The sequence below is a fragment of the Octodon degus genome, unplaced genomic scaffold, assembly GCF_000260255.1.
Source record: "Octodon degus isolate 3935 unplaced genomic scaffold, OctDeg1.0 scaffold00026, whole genome shotgun sequence".
NCBI lineage: Eukaryota > Metazoa > Chordata > Mammalia > Rodentia > Octodontidae > Octodon > Octodon degus.
The window spans coordinates 8,462,514-8,468,701 of record NW_004524602.1 but is presented as its reverse complement, the minus strand read 5'-3'; the positions used below and the strand labels follow the sequence as shown (position 1 = coordinate 8,468,701).

Sequence of the window (6,188 nt, the reverse complement as noted above, 5' to 3'; positions counted from 1 at the left end):
TTATTACCTTAGCACCAGGTCCGGATCTACGAAGTTCAGATTCCTCCAGGTGGGTGTTCCTTGGATCTGGCTGCTGTGCTCCACTTCTTTCTGCTGCAGCCGTTAGAGTTGAACCCTTTGTGTCTCTCTGGCAAGATGTTCTGCTCCTGAATCAGCTGGTGGGTCTTGCCTCTAGCCTTTTTGCAGGGAGTTCTGCTGAAGGCTTCCGTGCTGGGCCTGCACTCTGGGTCTATTCAGGATCGGGACGACCCCAGGTCGTCTCACTCACTCGCCGGGCCTGCGCTCTGGGTCTGTTCAGGATCCCGAGGACCCCGGGTTGTCTCACTCACCGCCAGGCCTGCGCTCTGGGTCTATTCAGGATCCCGCGGCCCTGCCCTCGGTTGTCTCACTCACTCGCGGGGCCTGTGCTCTGGATCTATTCATGATCCTGCGGCCTGGGTCCTCTCACTCACTCGCCGGGCCTGCCGTCTGGGTCTGTTCAGGATCCCGAGGCTTGGGTCGTGTCACTCACTCGCAGGGCCTGTGCTCTGGGTCTCTGACATTTACTTTCACTTGGCACTGTTTTATTTATTTATTCATTTCTGTATTTTAGGGAAGGGTCTACCAGGTGCTCAGAGTCTCACTACTAGATTGGACTCATGATCTGCTTGTTTACAGCCTCCCAAGAGCTGGGGTTACAGGTGCGCGCCACCACACCCAGTCTTGTCTCAGCTCGACCAGGGAGCAGGGCCGACGTGGCAGGCATGGCAGGTTCAGGATTGAACCCTGGGTCCCTGTGCCTGCTTGCAGGTGCTTTAATCTACTGAGCTAATTGACCTGCCCTGGAGCTGTTTAATTTGAAGCCTGGATTGCATCTTAGCTATGAGGTTGGCCCTGTACAACCCAAGGGTCCAGCACATTATCTAAGTGCTATGTCACTCAGCTATATCCCCCTAGTCCGTAAGTTTTATTTTGGGGTTTCTGTTGGTAACATTTATACAAGAAACTGTGTTAAGTAAACTTTTTTTTTTTTTGTGGAACCAGGGGTTGAACTCAGGCTCTTGCACTTGCCAGGCAGACACTTACTCTACTGAGCCATCTCCCTGGGCCCTGTATTAAGTAAACTTACAATTTAAAAATACAATCTTGGGGCTGGCTGCTAAGTGGTAGAGTGCAAGGCCTTGATTTATTCCCTGAAAGAGACTTAAGAAACCAAACCAACAAAACCCACTGCTCTGGGGTTGGGGCTTTCCCCCCAGAGGCACTGATGTGAGAACCCCTCTACTGGGGAGGGGAGCTGGTGTTTCTCAAGCAGTGGCCTCTACTGACCTAACTTTAGCCCCTGCCACTGGGACCCAGCTCTGCACCTCCACATGGTCTGCCACCAGGTCGCTGTGAGGCCTGCTCATTTCCATGGCAGTGGCGGTGCTCCATGAGCCAGAGAGTGCTGCCCCGCAGGACCGGATTCCACCTCAGAAAAGGCACAGTTTGTTTTTTCTAAGTGGGTCTCTTTGTTTGTTTGTTTTAATAGGGTCTCACTGTGTAGTCCAGGCTGGCCTCAAATTTGCAGCGATGCTCTTGCTTCAGCCTCCTGAGTGCTAGGATTAGAGGTGTGTACCACCATGTCTGGCTAGTCTTGGGCCATTTGTTTCATTTGTTGGCTAATTTATGAATTGTCCTTTAGACCTGACACTTAACTATATTTTTTTATTCTTGTACTTTGCTTTCCTTGTTTTCTTTTTTAATTTTTGTTTTATCAATCTACCTGTCTGCCTACAGTATTGAAGATTGAACTCAGGGCTTTCTAGCTCAACTACATCCTCAGCCTTTTGTTTTGTTTTTCCTGAGATAGGGCATCACTGAACCACTTGCTCCCCCAGGCTGGGCTTGAATGTGTGGTCTTGCTGCCTCTGCCTCCCAGAGTTTTGGGATTACATGAATTCCCCACCAAGCCTGGCTTTTAATTTTGGTTAATGTACTAGATATATTAAAATGGGTGCTAAAAGGTATAGTCTGTTAAGGTTTTTGGCCTCCGATCTAATCTTTTTTTTTTTTTTCCTCCGAATGCCTTCAGGGAAGATTTGGCTGGCTTGAGTTGTGGGGATCAATTGAGCCTGACTGATTTGGTGAAGCAGCCACTTAAAGAGCTGAGCTAAGGGGCAGCCCCCCCTCTGATCTAATCTTTTTCATACATTTTCAGTAAGATTAATAGGAAGCTTTTAATGGACCTCACCTTGAACTTAAAAAAAAAAGAAAACTTACCTTAATGGAATTTTTTTTTCCTTTTCACATTGATGGAATTTCTTTAAAGATAATATAATTACTTCCTTAAACTCACTTTTACTCCTGTGTTAACTTTGCATGCCACCATGCCCGGCTACCTGTAACATATTTATTTTTTTATATAGTTTGTGAGGAATTCTCAGAGCTTTTAGAACATTTGTTTGTATCTTATTTTGAAATTAATGTTTCTTTAAAGTTTGTAATCAGACTGAATGTAAGCTTAATGTCTTTTCTTGAGTTCCTGGCCAATGCTCATGGAATAATAACTTTAAATTTGGGAGAGCCAGGCATGGTGCCACATACCTGTAATCCCAGCAATCAGGAGGGTGGATACTTGAGAATAGCCACAAGTTTGAGGCCAGCATGGGCTACATAGCAAGACCCTGTCTCCAAAAAATAAAAAAAAGATTGTGGAGAATCCCAGGAGGAAATATAGTGGTTATCTAAATCACAGGTATGTGAAAATTTTTATTTATAACCTTAACTTTTTTGTTATTTAGTGGGGCAATATCTTTTGTGTGCCACAAAGCTCTGTGATCTTGACCCTATTAACTCCTAAGTTTTAGCAATGACCTGGGTGAATAAGAGGTAAAACTCAAATTTTATAAATGGTGCACAACTGAGAAAGATGTGTTAGATGACAGAATCAAGAGGAATCAGTTCCTCATCATCTCCAGGACAGGATGTGTCATGAACTGAACTCAGCTTAGTTGGATGTGAAGATAAGTGCTTATCTTATCTCTAAGCAAGCTGAGTTTTTTTACTTAAAAAATGCAAAATCTGGGCTGGAGATATAATGTACCCAGTGCCACAAGTGCCTGCCTGGCAAGCGCAAGGTCCTGAGTACAGTGTCTGGTACCGCATGCCATGCCGGCCCCAGAACTCCAGGTGTGCCATGCCTCCCCAAGACTGGGTGTGGTGACACATGCCTGTAATCCTAGTTCTAGGGAGACTGAGACAAGAGGAACACTACAAGTTCAAGCTGTACAGCAAAACTCTGTATCAAAAACAAAAAACACAAATGTTAGCAGGCCCAGCAGTGGTGGTGCACCCTTCAGATCCTTGCTCCTGGGAGACTGAAATAGGACTGCTTTGGGTTTGAAACTAGCCTGGACTACAAGAGCCTTCCTCAAAATAGTAAAATAAACAAGAAAGATATTAAAACCTGGTATATGTTAAATTTTGTAATGTGCCTCTTATTTTGGGGGGGGGGGCTTAATTTTAATTTTTTAAATTAATTTTATTGAACAAATAGAGAGAGTTTCAAAACTGATTAGGACAGTTTCAGTAATTAATACATTGCATATTGTTGTCTTCGTAGTGGTTATTCATAGTACAAGGTGCAGACATGATATCCTGTCCAAACACTATTAGTATAAATCTTTCTTATTGAATTAAGAAAGTAGCTGTATATCTATCCTATTTTGTATATACAGATACAAAATGGTCCTTCATTTGTATCTCTTCTTTTTGTGTAGTTTTGTTAGAGATGGGTATTTCATTACCATTTAAATATTGTAGGTGCGTGAATTGAACAAAATAATCCAATATAGCCCAGTAGTCCATACTAGTAGTGGGTTATCCGTAGGTCTGGCAATGTCAGAAGTTGTTGACTTGAGCCTTTTACAGTTCAGCATATTAATATGGCTTTATTTTTTTTTAAATTTATTTATTTTTTTAAATATTTATTTATTTATTTATTTTGTGTGTGTGTGGCCAGTTCAGCCCACCAGGGGGCAGGGCTGGCTGGCATGTGGTGCTGGGGGATTGAACCGTGGTCCCTGTGCTTTGTTTAGCTTGTTCTAAGTAGGTGCTTTAGACCACTGAGCCATCTCACCAGCCCTATGGCTTTACTTTATATACCTCGTTATTATACTTTTCTGCTGGATGGTTAAGACCAAGATAAAGCAAGACCTATATAACAAGAAATGTAACTTTTGTATCTGACAAGGTCAGTCAAATCCCCTCAGGATTTACCCTGAAACCCTGTGCCGCAGTTTGTAGATCCTTTGTCAGTGTCAGCTATGGGGATGAGTCACGGCCATTGCTTGGCCAATTTGCTTTCTGTGAAAGCCTGAGAGAATGTTTTCTACCTCTCCTTAGGCATACTACATTATCGTTTAATGTGCCTCTTATATACATGTTCTAGTAAGCATAATTACATATAGCCCTTACGTGAACCCAGGAGACAGACTATTATTGCCATCATGTGGATAAAAAGCTCAGGCTAAGTCTAAGACATACAGAAAAGGTGGGGCGAGGGCCAAGACCTCACCTAACTCCAGCGCTGATGACATCTGCTGAATACTTGTGTCTCATGACAGAGCTCAGCCCTGCAGAGGAGGGGTCTAGCTATGGCAGACACAGAGAAGAGCAATGGGCAGGATGTGACCTTTACAGACGGTAGATGTAAGCAAGCAAATATTGGACACATAGAAAGATTTTATTGGCTGGGTTCAATTACTATAGAAGAGTAGAAGTTTGAGAAAGATTTCTTTTGATAGTTATAAAATGGTAGAATTTTGCCTTTTTTTTTTTTTTTTTTTCTGTCAGAACTGGGGATTGAACTCAGGCCCTTGCCAGGGAAGCACTTATTCTATTGAGCTATCTCCCCGGCCCCAGATTTTGAAATTTTAGGAAACTTTACAAGTCTGGTTATCCTTCATTATTAAAATTGAGAAAGCACTCTATAAGATTATGGTTTGGTAAATTATTGTCAAAGTCAGTACCAGGATCCAAATCCAATATATACCATTAGTGTGTTACGTTGCACATGCACCTAGTATGTGGTAGACATTGAATAGCATATCTATGTATTTGTTGTTCCTATTGTCCCTTGCTTTGCATGCTCATTTAGGATCTAATATTTGAGGTGGGGCATACTAGGGATTGAACCTAGGACCTTTACAGTGAGCTTTGTCCCCAGCCTTTTTTTAAAGTTTTGAGACAGGGTTTTGCTCAGTTGCCTAGGTTGGCTTTGAGCTTGTACTCTTTCTGCCTCAGCCTTCCAGAAAGCTGGGATTACAAACTAGCTAACCTTGTTCTGGATTAGATTTCTTATTTTTAGTATTCATGTTATCAAGAGGGCGTGTTTGTTTGTTTGTTTGTTGAGACAGAGCCTCACTAAGTAGTTTGGGCTGGCATTGAACTCACTTTGTAACCCAGACTGACCTGGAATTTGCAGTAATCCTCCTGTCTCAGTCTCCTGAGTGTTGGGATTACAGGGGGCATGCCGCCATGTCTAACACGAGGGAGCCTTTTGCCACACAGTTGTTTTATGAAATATAATAATATATAAATGAGGATTATGTTTAAATTGTCAAAGGTTGAAGCGATGGAACAGAATATCACCAGTAATAAGTGTATACTTTGCTTAAGGAAGAATGGGATCTCCCATTTATGTATAGTTTTGTCATTTTGTGTGAGCTCGGTGTAATCAGTATGATGCAGTAGGGACCAGGACAGGAGGACCATGATCAACTAGAGGGACTGTTGCTACAAATCACTTTCAGTTACCTTATATTGAGAAAGAGAAGATGAGAAGTTGGGTGGAAGATGATCATGAAGAAATATGTAACCAGCCTGATACACTGGAGTAGAAACTATGCCACTAGGTTTTCTGGTTGAACTGGGTGTTGCTGACAAATTACTAATGGACTAGCTCCTTATAATTTCTAATGGGAAGGATTAGAAATGACCCAGACTTCAGTTCCATTGATTGAAGAAACTGACTTTGAAAATAATGAACAAAATAGTTTTGTTGAACTGTACAGGTTTGATGTGTGGACTTAGAATTTTTTATTATTCCTTGCTATTGTGGATAGAAAACAAAAATACTAGTTGGGGAGATAGCTTGGCAGCATAAGTGCCTGCTTGGCAAGTGCAAGGTCCTGAGTTTGATTCCCAGTACCCAAAAAAAAAAAAAA

The 6,188-nt window shown here is 42.4% G+C and overlaps 1 protein-coding gene and 1 long non-coding RNA gene across 3 annotated transcripts in view; both read left to right on the top strand.

The window, feature by feature from the left end:
- Pias1 (protein inhibitor of activated STAT 1) overlaps nucleotides 1-6,188 on the top strand; it is a 156,203-nt gene that overhangs the window by 29,514 nt on the left and 120,501 nt on the right. The window lies entirely within an intron of this gene.
- The window catches only part of LOC111816086, a 21,316-nt gene that overhangs the window by 6,654 nt on the left and 8,474 nt on the right, over nucleotides 1-6,188 (top strand). Inside the window, exon 2 of the long non-coding RNA XR_002820597.1 lies at nucleotides 5,348-5,350. This is a non-coding gene — a long non-coding RNA (uncharacterized LOC111816086). The remainder of the gene's footprint in view (nucleotides 1-5,347; nucleotides 5,351-6,188) is intronic.